The following is a 16,691-nucleotide window of genomic DNA, read 5'->3' on the forward strand; positions in this document are numbered from 1 at the left end:
GGGTTTTCCCTTTGGGATGGCAAGAACCCAAGTTCTTATCCATCATGCACTGCCTCCCAGGCACATTAGCAGGAAGTTGCACTGCAGGTATCGAATAGCCAGGACACAAACCAAGATCTTTGATCCGGGATGTGATTCATCCCAAGAAGCAGTTTAATCTGCTGCACCACAATACCCATCCCTCCTTTGGTGATTTTCTGTAGTTCTTGCTTGCACCCACGTCTCCCATCAAGCAAGTCCCAGGTTTCATCACCAGATGACTGTCTGATAAGGCAAATTCCAGCAGGTACCTACTTTTCAAAGTATGCTAGTATTGTATTCACTGATGTCCCATGGAATAAAGGAAGTGAAATGGCAAAGGCAAGGATTATTGTGTTGAAGGAGTCTGTTAAAGCTTGGATCCCAGAAGGTGTGTCATTTGGACCAATTACCAGAAAAATGCACTGCAATGATGTACTACAGTGTGTGTCCATTTTTTTTCTATATAGTTGTGGGGAGAAAAATCTAAATGACAAGGTGCATAAATTCTATGGATTTGGATTTGTATGTAGACAACCACAAGAGGTGTTCTACTATAAACAGTAACATGGAGCCCTGCATTGTGCATCTGTATCAATTAGAAATGCTTAACACTGACCAAGCATTTTTTAATGTAGGTTTTAGTGACAGCATTATATTTCTTTCCATGGTGTACTGAAAATGATTTGAACAATAATCCTTAAAATATAAATTAGTTCTCTTCAGTAACATTTTTCTTACAGAATTGAGGGTGACATTGTGGCACAGCAGGTTAAGCTATGATTTGCATTGCCAGCATCCCATATGGGTGCTGGTTTTGATCACATCTATTGTAGTCTTTAGGGGAGCAAACCAGCAAAGTACGTAGCAAATAAATATTTTCACTAACTTGATAATTTGTAAAGCACTGTTCCCACACAGGGAGGCTCCTTGCTTTTGTTTCTTGGCTCATGCCTGTTATTCTGTATTCTTTGTTCTACACAGTATGATTTGCTTAGTGCAGTAGAATGTAGGAGCAAGCCAGATCAGCTCTCTCACAACTCCCTCCATTCACCTTCCTTTACAGATACAGTTCTAGAGACTTCTACATAGGTCCGAGTAATGAAGACATCTCCAGTAAATTATTTATTAACTTATTTCCCCATTTGTTTTATGTTGTATTTTAGGAGCTTTAAGAGGTTGTGATAATTAAAATGGAAAAGTAAAAGTAATTAAAACTCATTGTTATAGAATATACATAAAAAAGATAGTTATGTTTACAACACACTAGAACCATGTATTCTAATTGCAAATTGCCCTCTGGTTTTTCTGATTAATAACAAAAGACTATTAGTTACATAATTCAAGCTGAAACTTAGAGCACTCATGTGGGATGTAAAACCTGAAATAGTCTTTAATGGTCCTGTGGTGATATAGTGGACAGTGGTTTTCTTAATAAATTCTCTTATACATTTCTTCCAGCCATGCTAGAGCTAGTGTTAATTTTTATGTCCAGGCAAATCATTCTATTCTTCATTTGGAGTTTAACCTACTCAAAATAGTCAAAATTCAATTCTTCAAGTATTTCAAAAGAACATATATTTGAGAGGTTGACAGAGACAGAGGGAGATCAAGACAGAAAAAAGAGACAGAACTCAACTGACTCAGTTCTGAAATACCCAGTGCAGCCAGGACTGGCCTAAGGCTACAGCTGAGAGGCAGGAATGTAGTCCTTGCCCACCTTGCACAGTTACTTGAGTTATCACTACTGCCTCACAGCATCTGCATTAGCAAGCTGCTGGAATCAGGTATCAGGGTTGGGACTCAAACCATGACACTCTGAATTTGGATTAGAGTTTCTCAGATGACATCATAGACAATAGTCTAAATGCCTGCCCTCTTCTTCAATTTTTTTCTCTGCAATATTTGAAACCAATGTAAGTGATCTGCTCCTGAATTTTTCTCTTTTTTTCTTTTTTTTCTAACATGACCTCACTGGCGATTTCTCATCTTTCTCCTTGAACTCTTCTATTTTCTTCTCCTTAACATCACTCACCCAGGTATTCCATGTGGTCTACCAGTCAACCCACACTGCATGTCCTATCACTAATAAGCCCCAGATGTCACTGTTATGGGATCATTTGTTCAACATACTTTCTAATTTACCTTGTGAGTTCTTCTCTCACTCATAGGTTATTTGGAAATGTATTTCTTCATTTTTAAATATTGGAGACTCTTCTGGTTTTCTTTTTCTTACTGATTTCTACCTTGAAAGTGTGATCAGACAGAACACTTTATTATTTTAGTCCTTAATTATTACTCAGCATATGTTTGTTTGGTGATTATTTTTCACAGAGTGGCCTAGGAATATTAATTAGGTCAACATGCTGTCATTCACATTTATAGTTGACTGATTTTTATGTTTTAGCACTATAACAGATATACTAATTGTTTAATATTACTTGTGTTTTTTTTAATTACTTGTTAAATTGTGTGAATTTTGTTTTCTGCCTTTGGAGGCTTTGTTTTTTGGTACATTAACATTTATAATTGTTATATCATCCTGATGTGTAATCCATTTATTATGATGTAATGCCTCTCTATATCTGTGGTAATATATTTTTTGTTGAAGATATTTTGTTTGCTGCTAACTAAGTTGTCAACTTGAGCTTTTTTTTTTTAGAGACTTATCTTATTTATGTGAAAGCAGAGTTGCAGAGAGATGTAGAGCCAGAAATAGGTCATCTACCTGCTGGTGCACTTGTCAAATGACCACAATGTGCAGAGCTGAGCTGATGTGAAGCTGGGAGACAGGAGCTTCTTCCAGTCTCCCACGTGGGTGTGTGGGCCCAAGGACTTGGGCCATCTTCTGCTTTCTCAGGCCATAGCAAAGAGCTGGAATGGAAGATGAACAGCCAGGACTCTAACGGTGCCCATATGTTATGCCAGCACTGCAGGCTAGGGATTTAACCCACTGCACCATAGTGCTGGCTCCAGCTTTTTTTATTTTAAGATTTATATATTTGAAAGGCAGAGTTACAGGTAGGTAGAAAGAGAGAGAAAGAGGTCTTCCACCTGCTAGTTCACACCCCAGATGGCCACGATGTCGAGCTGCTCTGATCTGAAGCCAGGAGCCATCAGCTTCTTCTAGGTCTCCCACATGGGTACAGGGGCCCAAGGGCTTGAGCCATCTTGTACTATTTCTCAGGCCATAGCAGAGAGCTGGATCAGAAGTGGAGCAGCTGAGACTTGAACAAACACCCACATGGGATGCTGGCACTGCAGCTTCTACCTGCTACACCACAGAGCCGGCCCCAAGAGGGTTTTATAATTAGTTCTTAAGTCAACAACAGGAGTCTGTGTACTTACTCCTCATGTAGGATCTCTGTACTTAATGTGTTGTTCAATGTGAATTCATGCTATAACTAGTACTGAAACAGTATTTTACACATTGTGTTCTGTGTGGGTGCAAACTGATGAAATCTTGACTTAATATATATTAAATTGATCTTCTCTATATAAACATAATTTAAAATGAATCTTGATGTGAATGGAATGGGAGAGGGAGCAGGAGCTGGGGGGGTTGCGAGTGGGAGGAATGTTGGAGGGGGAAGCCATTGTAATCCATAAACTGTACTTTGGAAATGTATATTTACTAATTAAAAGTTAAAAAAAGACCTCCCTGTCTGTCTCTTCCTCTCTCTGTAAATCTTTCAAATAAATAAAATAAATCTTTGAAAAAAGAATAAACCTTATTTTATAGTAACAAAAGATCATGAGTTATAGAAACATTTCATCACTATTCCAAATATATCATCCACTATATAATAAATTTCACTTGCTTGCCTTTGCCAGAAAATTTTATAAGGATGTTAGGATGCTTGGAGAAAGATCAGTTTCCTTGCTGTTAGGACCTACTAGACCCATTTTAAGAAGAGAGTTAAGGGCTGGCGCTGTGGAGTAGTGGGTACAGTCACCAACTGCATTGCTGGCATCCCATATGGGTGCTGGTTCAAGTTCCAGCTGCTCCACTTCTGATCCAGCTCTCTGCTATAGCCTGGGAAAGCAGAGGAAGATGAACCAAGTCCTTGGGCTCCTGCTCCTGCAGAGGAGACCTGGAAGAACTCCTGGCTCCTGGCTTTGGATCAGCCCAGTTCCTGCCATTGTGGCCATTTGGGGAGTGAACCAGTGGATGGAAGACCTCTCTCTCTCTGCCTCTGCCTCTCTGACACTCTGCCTTTCAAATAAATCAATACAACTTCAAAAAGAATAGAAGGGAGTGAATGAACCATTGAATGGAGAGACCTTGGAGTCTTTCCACTGCAAGATTAGCTCTTCCAGGTTGTGTCATCTTGTGATTCATTTTTCCCTCCATCAAATGGAAGAAGTGTGATTCTATCTGTCGTGAAAGTGGTAATAGGGAATATTGGATGTACCAGATATTCTCAATAAGGGACTTCTCTAGTCCTCCAGTCCAGACTAAAATTATTTCTCCCATACTCCCATTGTATATTGACACAGAATGTTTTTACTATTCAAGTTATAGAGAAGGAATGAATTCACACTTCATGACAAATGTTTTACACATACTTTCTACTCAACTTAACCATGGAGATATCTACATTCAACACATAAAATATGCCATGCAGTAGGGTTGACATTAAATTCTTCCTCAGTGAGAAGAAGGGTAAACATTAAGCTTGTGTGACTCTGGATCAACTTTCATTCTAGGCTCTGAATTCATTGTCTTTTTCAACAGAGTTCGGTTCCTTCATGTCCTGTGTGCTCTTGCATTCTCAGACACAGCAGTTAATCCTTCACAGTGGAATATTTTTCATTAACCAACTGTGAAGACATCTTTCTCACTCAGCATCTATTTAAGATTCACATTTGAAATGCCAAGGTTCCCTTGAATTCTTTGGAGTTGAATCTATTATCTGTAACTTCTACCATATGGATCTGTGCAATGTTAAAATTGAGAATGCCTTTCCCCTCTCTGCTGTAATCTGGAGTATTCTTTTGCAGTCTCACACAACATGAGTTGTGGCTACTTGGTGCTGTCAGGTAGAAAGTGGGGCATGAAGTGTTCTCTATCTTCTTCCTTTGTGTGTATGTATTGTTGGCAGTAGTAGATGGCCTTGAGTTTCAAAGGAGGAAAACAGATTCAAGGATTGTAGCTAATTGAGAATGTGTCCTGCTGCAGGTAGAAATAATAAAGTATTATTTTTTGGGTTATCGATTCTTATTTTCCAAATAAATCTCTCATGTTGAAAATTCCTATGAAAACATTGTGGGTAGTCAACAAGTGTCAGGACACATCTCTGAGCTCCCAGTAACTGTTGCCAAGTAATGTCTGAACACACAACTGCACAGGCATGCCTGGCTCACGAGCTCGGTGGGCTGCGCATGTGCACAGAAGCCTGGTGGCCAGGAGTGCTCAGTGCACATGAACAGGGTGAATCTGAGCACTTGGGGTTGCTTTCCAAGGTCAACAGGACTTGACTAAGCATTGGTGATGTTTGTGAAACTGGTCCTTGCAGTCCAGAAGAACTAAGCTAGTAAAAAGTGTCAGGACGCTGAAGCAGGGCTGCCATGTCCAGGGGCAGGACAAAGGAGGACTGCCACAACCAGAGGTGTGGTACAAAGCAGGGCTGTCATGCCCACAGGGGTGGAACCAAACAAGACTGCCACAGCCAAAGGGCTGGGAAAAAGCAGGGCAGACACTCTGAGAGGGGGGGACAAAGCAGGCCTATCATCACAGGGGGCCAGGGAAGCAGGGCTCTCAAACCAAAAAGGGCAGGATACAGCAAGGCTGTGAGTCCCAGGGGGCAGTACAAAGCAGGGCTGTCACCCCCTGAGGGTCAGGACAAATCAGGGCTGTCAGTCCCAGGGGGCTGTATAAAGCAGGGCTGTCAGTCACAGGGAGCTGTATAAAGCAGGGCTGTCACTCCCACAGGAACAGGATAAAGCGGGGCTGTCAATCCCATGGTGCGGGAATAAGCAAAACTGTCACAGCCAGAGGGCCCGGACAAACAAAATCTGTCACTCTGAGAGGGGATGGACAAAGCAGGGCTCTCAGACACAGGGTGTGGGATAAAAAGAAAAACCAAAGTTCATATCTGCACATGACATGATTAGACCCTCAGAAACACCTCCACAGCCCATCAAAAAGCTGATATATAATGAATTGCACGCAGATTATTTTTTCTGGTTTAATCAACTAAAGTCAATTTGTCATTATTTTCTTTTCTCACAGAAAATTTTCATGAATATCAACATTTTCCAATGACTGGTTTGGCCACTCGTTCCCATTACAGGGAAACAATACGACTTCAGGAAGCATTGTGTTGATTCACTCATTTACCCACTCACTCAGGAAAGCAACACTCCCTGGGACTATCAAGTCACAGTCACAATCCAAAGAGAAGCTAGAAGGATGAAAACTTGATTGTACCCATTATGCAAGTGGAGGACCAGATGGAGGAAAACTAGAAGAACAAAGTCATCTGTCAGTTCCCCTCAGACCTGGAACCAAAGATATCAACTCCGACTGCTCTTATTTCATGGAGTCTTGGAAGCCATATCAAGAGCAGTTCGAAAAAGAGAAAGCCAGCAGGAGTCAGACATGGGGCTGTCACTCTCGGGTGGGGGGCTAGGACAAAGAAGGGCTGTCACTCCCAGAGGGGAAGAACAAAGCAGCACAGTCAATCCCAGGGGTTGGGAAAAAGCAGGGCTCCCATGCCCAGAGGGGCGGGACAAAGCAAGACTGCCACAGGCCTAGGGCCAGGACAAAGCAGGGTTGTCACCATCAGGGAGCAGGACAAAGCAGGGCTGTCACTGCCAGGTGGCAGGACAAAGCAGGGCTGTAACTCCCAGGGGGTGGTACAAAGCAGGCTATCACTCCTAGAGAGGGCCAGGAGGAAGCAGGGCTCTCACTCCCAAAGGGAGGAGATAAAGCAGCGCTGTCATTCCCAGGGGTCAGGACAAAGAGGGCTGTCAGTTCCACAGGGCAGTACAAAGCAAGGCTGTCAGTCCCAGGGGGCAGGACAAAGCAGGGATGCCATGCCCAGAGGGGCGGGACAAAGTAAGACTGCCACAGCCAGAGGGCCTGCACAAACCAGGTCTGTCCCTCTGACAGGGGCTGGACAGAGCAGGGCTGTCACTCCTGGGGTTGGAACAAAGCAGGGCTGTCACACCCAGAGGGGTGCAGCAAAGCAGGGGTGTCACTCCCTGAGGGGTGGTACAAAGCAGGCTGCCATGCCCAGAGGGGCGGGAAAAAGCAAGACTGCCACAGCCAGAGGGCCTGGACAAACCAGGTCTGTCCCTCTGACAGGGGCTGGACAAAGCAGGGCTATCACCCCCAGAGGAGCAGGGCAAAACAGGGCTGTGAGTCCCAGGGGGCAGTACAAAGCAGGGCTGTGACTCCCTGAGAGGTGGTACAAAGCAGGTTGCCATGCCCAGAGGGGCAGGACAAAGCAAGACTGCCACAGCCAGAGGGCCGGGACAAAGCAAGGCTGTCACTTCTGGGTTCCAAAAAAGCAGGGCTGTCACACCCAGAGGGGAGGGGCAAAGCATGTGTGTCAGTCCCAGGGGGTGGTACAAAGCAGGGCTATCACCCACTGAGGGGTGGCACAAAACAAAGCTGTCAGTCCCGGGGTCAGGACAAAGAAGGGCTATCAAGCCCAGGGTGCACAGAAAAAGCAAGACTGTCACAACTGGAGGGGTGGGAAAAAGCAAAACTGCCACAACCAGAGGTCCCCGACAAACCAGGCTTGTCACTCTGACAGGGTCTGCACAAGCAGGGCTCTCACTCACAGGGTGTGGGATGGAAAAAAAAAAAAAAGAAAGAAAAAAAGGAAAACAAGCCATCAAATTTCACAGGAGGAAAACCAAAAGTCCATATCTGCAGATCACATGATTAGACCCTCAGAAACAGCTCCACAGCCCATCAAAAAGCTGTGACAATGAATGAAGTATTCAAGGAGGAGGTCAGTCAGGTAGTCCGTACCTAAGGTGGTCTTGGGCCACTCCACCCGCGCTGACAGATCCCGGACTGGGATTTCATCAGATCCACCGTTTTCACACCTGATCCCCCTTCTGATATGGGAAGCAGCAAGCCTTCTTCCGGGCCGAGACTGGTGGCCACCTCTCACAGACTCCCAGGCCTGAGGCACCTGTGGCAGCTGTTTGGAGCCACAAGCCAGGGCCTCGGGCACTTCTCTGAGCTCACAGTACCTGTTGCCAAGCAACGCCTGAATACACAACTGCACAGGCACGCCTGGCTCTCGAGCTCTGTGGGTTACACATGTGCACAGAAGCCTGGTGGCCAGGAGTGTTCAGTGCGCATGCGCACTTGGGTTGCTTTCCAAGGTCAGTGGGACTTGATTGATCATTGGTGATGTGTTGGAATCTGGGAGAGTGAACCAGCAGATGTGAGATCTCTCACTCCCTCACTCTTCCATTCAAGTATATACATGTCTGATATAATGCAGTAAAGTGTTACAAAGAATAACTTCTAATAACAATATCTGAAAGAAATGAACATCCTATTTGGATCTGAAGAATATAGCAAAAATAGTTGTCCAGCACCAGTTTTTTTTAATTGCAAAGTATCTATTATCATAATTCCTTTTTACATTATGTTTTCAACCTAGATTCAGGTAAGTATCTGTGTCTCCCATCAAAGGAGAATGGTCCTGCACATTACAAAGAGCAAAAGTTTTTCAGAAATAAAACTTTAAATTGATCCATTTCTATTTTCTAAAGTTTCTTGAGTATATTGGAGAGTGGAAAAAAGAAAGAGGAACAAATATAGCTCAAACAGGGTCATTGTGATAACCTTAGGTTGGTAGGCTATATGTTCTTTTATCTGTAATTCAGACCCTGAACCCTCTGACATCCCCTCAAAATTCCTAAATCACAATGCTCTAAATTCTCCTACATCTCAATGTCAAAGAGCTCACTGGTAACCACAAATCTATTATCCTTCCCCAAGAAGGCTGACAAAAAGCAGCAGGCTATTGTAGTGTTTTGTTAGTGCTGAGGTCCAGCTTTCTTTAAAGGCCACTGGAGATCTATGTTTTTAGAGCCTGGCTGCAGTACCAGTTCTTTAAAAATCCATAGACTCTCAAGTTCAGATACATCTGGGCTTGGATATCAGCTCTAGCAATTACCAGCTCTGTGACTAAGGCACTGGTTTTACCTTGCTTAGGCTCCCTTTTTGTTATCTCTATGAATATATATATTCATATATGCATATATATAGAATATATGTATATATGTAATATACACAGTGCCTATGCTAAGGCACAATAATAAGAATAGTAATAACCAAGTGAGCTAACAGAGTATGTCTGCACATGCTTCATAAGCATTTAACAAGTAGAGGATGAATTTTAATGCTCTCTAGAATCAATAGTTTTCAGACCTTGGTTTACTAAACTTCCCCGGAACCCACCTATCTTTCCAATGGAGCCAAAGAAATGTACTTGTCAGAAAGATTAAATACCAGTTTCACTGGATGCTTGAAAGGTGTCATACAAAAAAAAAAAAAAAAAAAAAAAAAAAAAAAAAAGAGACCGTTTTGCAGGACAAACATGTTTGGGAAAGCCTGGGTTAATCAACATTTAAAAAAAAAAACAGTCTCTCTCCTTTGAGACTTCTGAGGACTTCTACTCTAACATGCATTATGGTCTCTAAAAGATGGCGCGAGTACAGCTTGATGTCATTTATCCAGCGCTCACTGTGTGCTAGCCTCTGTGTTAAATGTTTCACGTGTATTAATCCTTGCTTAATCTTGTCACATAACATAGATGATATCGTTACCTTAATGCTATAGATGAAGAAGTGAAGGCATAGAGTGGTTAAGTACCCCATCCAAGATTGCAAGCAAGAAATCAGCAGAGCTGATACTCTGGGGACAGCACAGATGTTCATTGAATCCATTTCCTCTTCTCATAGGGCTCACCACTGAAGTCAATTCCCCAGGCCCTTTGGAAGTTGAACAGATGGGCCCCCACCCTATACTCTGGAGTTGTATGTATGTATTTATTTGAGAGAGAGAGAGAGAGAGAGAGAGAGAGAGAGAGAGAGAATCTTCCATCTGCTGCTTCACTTTCAAATACCAGGGTTGGCCAGGCCAAAGTTGGGAGACTGAAACCCCCACATGGGGGGTCAGAGCCCCAAGGACTTAATCTCATCACTTGCTACCTTCTAGAGTGTGCATTAGAGGGAATATGAATTGGAGGTGAAGTCCTGGGACTTGAACCAGGCCCTCTGGAATTTGATGAGGGTGTGCCAAGGGGCAGCTTAACTGCTGTGCCAAATGTCTGCCTTTATATTCCCTTTTCCCTTATCTGTTGGCAGATTACAGAGGACTCAATAAGAGATTCTAAGGATGTAAAAAGATGGACAAGAAACACCATGAAATGAACTTGGACCCCAGAATGACTGCACAAGTAGTCCATCAACCAAACCCACCCCCACCCTTTCCAAGCAGCACCAGACTGTGACACTGATTAGATTTATTGATTACCTTAAACCCCTGAGATTTGGATGGTACCTGTTACAGAATTTATGCTGTCCTATCATGACTAACAGTCAGGACGTCCTTTTTTCCTATGGAATCTCTTGTGCCCAAGATCTGGGGGAGTGTTGGCACTGAGGAATGACTGACTGACTAACATAGCAAACACTAACTTTAAAGTGATCAGAACTGGATTCAAATTTTGGGTCTGCACCAGCTGTGTAACTTAAGGCAAGCCACTTAACTTTTCTGAGTTCCTTTTGCCTAATTTAACAGTGGAGATTTTAATGACCAACTCACAGAGTAATCACAGAGTAATCACTGTGAAGTAAGTGAGTTCATGGACAGAAAGTACCTGAGACTCAATGGATGCTCATTCAAAGGTAGCTATTATGAAAGGGAGACCATGGCACCTGCCTGGCATAATGAGGACCTGATTGATAGTAATTCCCCTAACTCCTTTCCCCACTCTGATGCCTATAGGCTGGCTTAGTTTGGCAGGCACCTTGTGCTGGACTGCTGCTCTCCCAGCTCCATCCTGGCCAGCGTCTTCTTGGTGGCATTTTTTCCCTCACTCTTAAGAGCTGGTCCATGACCCATCTTCACCTACCCCAAATGCCAAAGCCCCAGGTGAAGCCACTCTGCTAAGCACCTTCCCCTTGAGAATGCCTTGTGCAGTGAATACTGTCCCTCTTCTGTAGATACTTGTGATCTCATTGTTATCACAGCATTATTCACAATGGCTAAGATAGAGAAGTTTCCTAGGTGTCCATTGACCCATGAACAGATGAATATTATATACAACGGAATCCTATTTAGTCAGAAAAACAAATGAAATTCTGGGGGCTGCTGTTGTGGTTCAGTGGGTTAAGCCACTGCCCACAACTCTGGCATCCATATGAGCTCCAGTTCCAGTCCTGACTGCTCAACTTTTGATCCAGATCCCTGTGAATGTGTTTGTGAAAACATCAGAAGATGGACCAAATGCTTGGATCCCTGATATTCACTTGAGAGACTCAGGTGGAGTTCCAGGCTCCTGACTTTGGCCTGGCCCAGCTCTGACTATTGCAGCCATTTAGGGAGTGAACCAAGCAGATGGAAGATCTCTCTCTCTGTCTCTCTCTTGCTCTCTCTTGCACGCGCTATTCTCCTCTCTCTTTCTATAACTCTGCCTTTCAAATAAATAAAATAAATCTTAAAAAAAAATCCAGTCACTTGTAGCATGGATGGAACTGCAGGGCATGCTAAGTGAAATAACCCAGCCATAGAAGGACAAATACCACATGTTCTGTCTCATATCTAAAAGCTAAAATGTTGATTTCACAGAAGCAGAGAGAATGGTTACCAGATCCTGGGAATAGAGAGAAAAAACTATGTACACTAGCTTGATGGGTACAAAAATACTTATATAGAAGAATTGGTTTCTAGCATTTTATAGCATAACAGGGTAACGGCAGTTAACAATAATAATTTATTGTGTATTCCAAAGTAGCTATTAAGAGAGAATTCTGAATGTTTTAATCACAATAACAAATTGATAAAGGTCTGAGGTGATAGATAATGCCTATTACTCTGTTCTGAGCATTACATTTGGTCTTCATGTATTGAAACCTCACACCAGACCTGATAAATATGGACAATTATCATGTGTCAACTAAAAATCTTTAAAAATGATGTCTGTCTCCTATACCCAGTCTCTCAGCCTCAATACCCTCCTATGCCTGGAATGGTGTTCTCGTCATTCCTCAGTGCCCAGTCTAATGCTACTGGAGGTGTACAGGGGCCAAATGGGAATTCATCAAGTGTCACCTGTAGGCAGAGGCTGGTGGGGGCATAGGGGATTCTGGTGACAAGGGAATCCTTGATCTGTGTGTAGTGAGTAAGTGCTCTGGGCAGTGACCCAGAAAATTTCATTCACAAGTATCTTCTCCTCCCAGAGAATACAAAACAAATGCTTCTTGTGTCCCAGCCAGCACTGGCCATCCTAAGTCTGCCTCCACCATCCAGAGAGAGAAGAAAAAAGATCCAAAGTTCCACTTTTTTAATTCTCTGCTTCTCCAAAGTTGGCCTGGATCTTTCCACTCTCATTTCCTTTCCCAGTATACCAGAGTTTTCGTTGATTTGAATCTCAGTGATTCCCTGTGCCTTGGACTGCTGAGTCTCCTGAGCCTCTTTGTCTGGCTGCATTGCTGGATGTCGGTTGGGAGTTTGCTCTTGCTGGAAGTTGTGCAGGGCCTTCTCTTGGGTGCTGCCAACCTCGTCAGAACTCTGCAGTATCTGTGCCTTGGTTGCCTTTCCCACAAAATGGGGACATTTTACAGATTCCATGCCTACTTATCTATGAGCTATACAGAGCAGAGGTTCCAAAGTTGTAGGGGTGATGGTGTTCAGGAGCAATAAGACATTCAGATCACTTTTGTAAGAAAGAAATTATTTATTTGAGAGGTCGAGGTATAGACAGTGAGAGGGAGAGACAGAGAGAAAGGTCTTCCATAGCACTCACTTGGCCCCATTTACTTTTCTCTTTGGTTTTAATATGAATTTGTTGAAAATTTCAGTGACCAAAACCAAGTGCAGCAGCACATTGGTGTTTACAGGCCTACAAGTGCCTAGAAACCTATGGGCATGTGAATGCACGACCTCCCTGGGAGACCCCTCATGGCAAGGGAGAACTCCCTGGGGACACATATGCTGCAGTTCAATATGTTTTCTAAAAATTTAATTATTTATTTGAATGTTAGAGGAGAGAGAGAGAGAGAGAGAGAGATATTTTCCATCCACTGCTTCACTGCCCAGAGGGTTGCAATGGCAAGGGCTGGGCTGTGCCAAAACCAGGAGACCAGGATCCAGGAGCTTCTTTCAGGTCTCCTATTTGTGTGGCAGGGGCCCAAGCACTTGGAGCATCTTCCACTGCATTTCTGAGACCATGAACAGGGAGCTGGATTAGAAGTGGAGCAGCCAGGACTTGAACCGATGTCCATTTGGGATGCTAGAGTCATAGGCAATGGGTTTATCTTCTATGCTACAAGCCAGTGCAATATATATATATATATATACACATATATATGTATATATATTGCAATATATATATATATATATAATTATTTATTTGAAGATCAGAGTTACACAGAGAGGAGACACACATACACACACGCACACACACAGAGAGAGAGAGGGAGAGAGGGAGAGAGAGAGAGAGATAGAGAGGTTGTTTCACTCCCCAATTGGCCACAATGCCAGAGCTGAACCAATCTGAAGCAAGGAGCCAGGAGCTTTTTTCAGGTCTATAACACGGGTGCAGGGACCCAAGCACTTGGGCTGTCTTTTGCTGCTTTCCAAGGCCATTAGCAGGGAGCTGTATTGGAAGTGGAGCAGCCAGGACTTGAACCAGTGTCCATATGGGTTGCCAGAGTCACAGGCAGTGGCTTTACCTGCTATACTACAATGCCAGTGTCTAATAGATTTTTTAAATTAGCCTTTTTCTTGTTGGCTTTACAAACCTCCCATTTGATCAGAAACCAAAGGAAGCCACCTGCCAAGAGTGGAGCTCTTCCTCTAGCTGCTGCACACTCTACTTCCTGTGTTTCACCTAGTTCTCACCTCTTCTCCTCACCTCCTCTGTCGTCATTCAGCCAACCTTGCCTGCTGGTCCAGAGTGGTGCATGCACATGCCCCAGAGGAATGGGTCACAAACTCAATGAAGCCTACAGCCTGTCCCAATGCACAAGGCCTGCTTGAGCTATGCATCCACTGGCCACAGACTACGCATCTCTACAAATGTTGGAGCCCAGGGTCTCTGAGCTACGGGGCTCACAGGGGAAGAAAGAAGCAAAGGTTTACTTTTTCTGAGGCAGCCAATCCTGCAGAGTTTATTTTCTCCTCCTAACCCAAGAATTTGCATCCTTCCATCTCATATCAACAGTGCTATTCCACATATGCCCTCTCCTCTCCACCCTAGCTCAAGAGCCCTCTACTCCCTTGTCCTCAGGTTGATTTGTTCATGAGCAACCTGGTTTCCTACCTCCAGTGGCTCCCAAAGCCAGAACCATTATCACCTCTAGACTCTGGAGTCAACCCTTCCCATGGGACGGATCACTATGGCTTGTTCACTTTGGAGACATATATCACCATCTCTTCTGGGTCTGAATTGCTGCTGGATTACTTGTAGATGCTGCTTCCCAATTCCCAACGTCCTCTCTTTGCTCTCAAAAACTCCCTGCCAGCAGCAAGGACCACTACCCCTCTGAAATGTACTGTGCGTTAGGATGCTAACTAAAAGCTGGCCCACTAAGGTGGTGAAGTTCACACCCAGATAGTCCAGGATTTGAATGCTGCCTCTCACACTGACTGATCTTATGGCTTCATTGTACCTTGTCTAAGCATCCTCGTGTAATATGATGATTTGCCTCTATCTCCTATGATATTCGGAGCTTCTTGGGAAAATATTACACATCTATAGGTTCCTTGTGTATATATTTGATGAATAAGTGAAATCATCTTTTCTAGGCCTGCTTTCTCAATTATAAAATGGAGCTATTACTTACCTGCCCGATTGAGTTAAGAGGGCACCCATCACATGCCCACTGGCATATGTTGGGCTCTTAATGGGTGAAGTTTTCTTAAATTTCCTCTTCAGTTTGCTCAACAATTTTCACCCAATTCTATCTCAAATCCAAGCTCAGCTTACTGGGGCTTTCCATTTTCTCCCACATGGGTGCAGGGGCCTAAGCCCTTGGAACATCTTCCACCACTTTCCCATACTATAAGCAAAGAGCTGGATAGGAAATGGAGCAGCTGGGAGATGGACTGACACCCATATGGGGGTTGCTGGCACTGCAGGTGGAGGCTTAGCCTAGTACGCCACAACACTGGACCCCCAAAATTCTTTTATTAATATAAAGATTTTATGCATTTTATGGGCATGGTTCCAAGAAGATAACCACACTTCCCTTAATTATATATTTGTGTGTGTGTGTGTGTGTGTGTGAGCGCGCGTATGATTTCTCTATCTATTTGAAAAGTAGATTAATAGAGAGAGAAGGAGAGACAGGGAGAGAGAGAGAGAGAGAGAGAGAGAGAGAGAGAGAGAAATCTTCCATCCACTGGTTCACTCCCCCAAAAGTCACAGTGCCTCTGGGCTAGATAAAGCCAGAAGTCTGGACTCCATTCAAATCTCCCACATAGGTGACGGGGGCTCAAGTACTTGGGTCATCTTCCATTGCTTTCCCAGGCACATTAACAGGGAACTGGATCAGAAGTTAAGCAGCTAGGACTTGAACTGGAACTCATATGGGGGCCAGTGTCACGGGCAGCGGGAGACCAGAAGCACCTGGCTCCTGCCTTCAAATAGGCACAGTGCGCCAGCCGCAGCGCACCAGCCATGGCGGCCATTGGAGGGTGAACCAATGGCAAAGGAAGACCTTTCTCTCTGCCTCTGTCTCTCACTGTACACTCTGCCTGTCAAAAAAAATTAAACATAAAAATTGACCATGAAATAATAAGAGTGAGACTTTGAGTGTAATTCATTTTTTTTGACAATTTGCAATCCTACGTGGATTTTTGCAGTGTGTTCTTCTACAGGTATTCTTCCTCTTTCTCACATTGTTTTGGGAAAGATTTATTTATTTGGAAGGCAGAGTAACAGAGAGGGGTCAGAGAGAACAATCTTTCATCTGTAGGCTCACTCCCCACATGGCCACAATAGCCAGGGCTGCGGCAGGTTGAAGCCAGAACCCTGGAACTCCATCTTGGTCTCCTACATGTGTGCAGGGGCCCAATGACTTGAGTCAACTTACACTGCTTTATCAGGCACATTTTCAGGGACTGGGATCAGAGGTGGAGCAGTAGAGACTCAAAGCGACACCCATTTGGAATGCCAGCCTTGCAGCTGGTGGCTTAAGCCACTGTGCTACATTGCTGGTCCTCTCATTTTTTTTTTTCAGCTGGGAAATCTGAGGTTTGAGAAACTGAGCCATAAGACAAAACAATGATTTCTTAAGCTGTGTTAGACTTCAGCTGGTATTCCTTCTAATCTAAAAGACTATATTCCCCATGGGCAAATGACAAAACCTTTTCCACCTGAGTCTCCTCTTAGCAAACTAGTGATAATATGGTCTCCAGTATTAATCTATGGGCTAAAAGATATGATGGAAGGCATTTAGTCTCTCAG

The sequence above is a fragment of the Oryctolagus cuniculus genome, chromosome 16 (genome assembly GCF_051225735.1).
Source record: "Oryctolagus cuniculus isolate XC-2025 breed Fujian yellow rabbit chromosome 16, ASM5122573v1, whole genome shotgun sequence".
NCBI lineage: Eukaryota > Metazoa > Chordata > Mammalia > Lagomorpha > Leporidae > Oryctolagus > Oryctolagus cuniculus.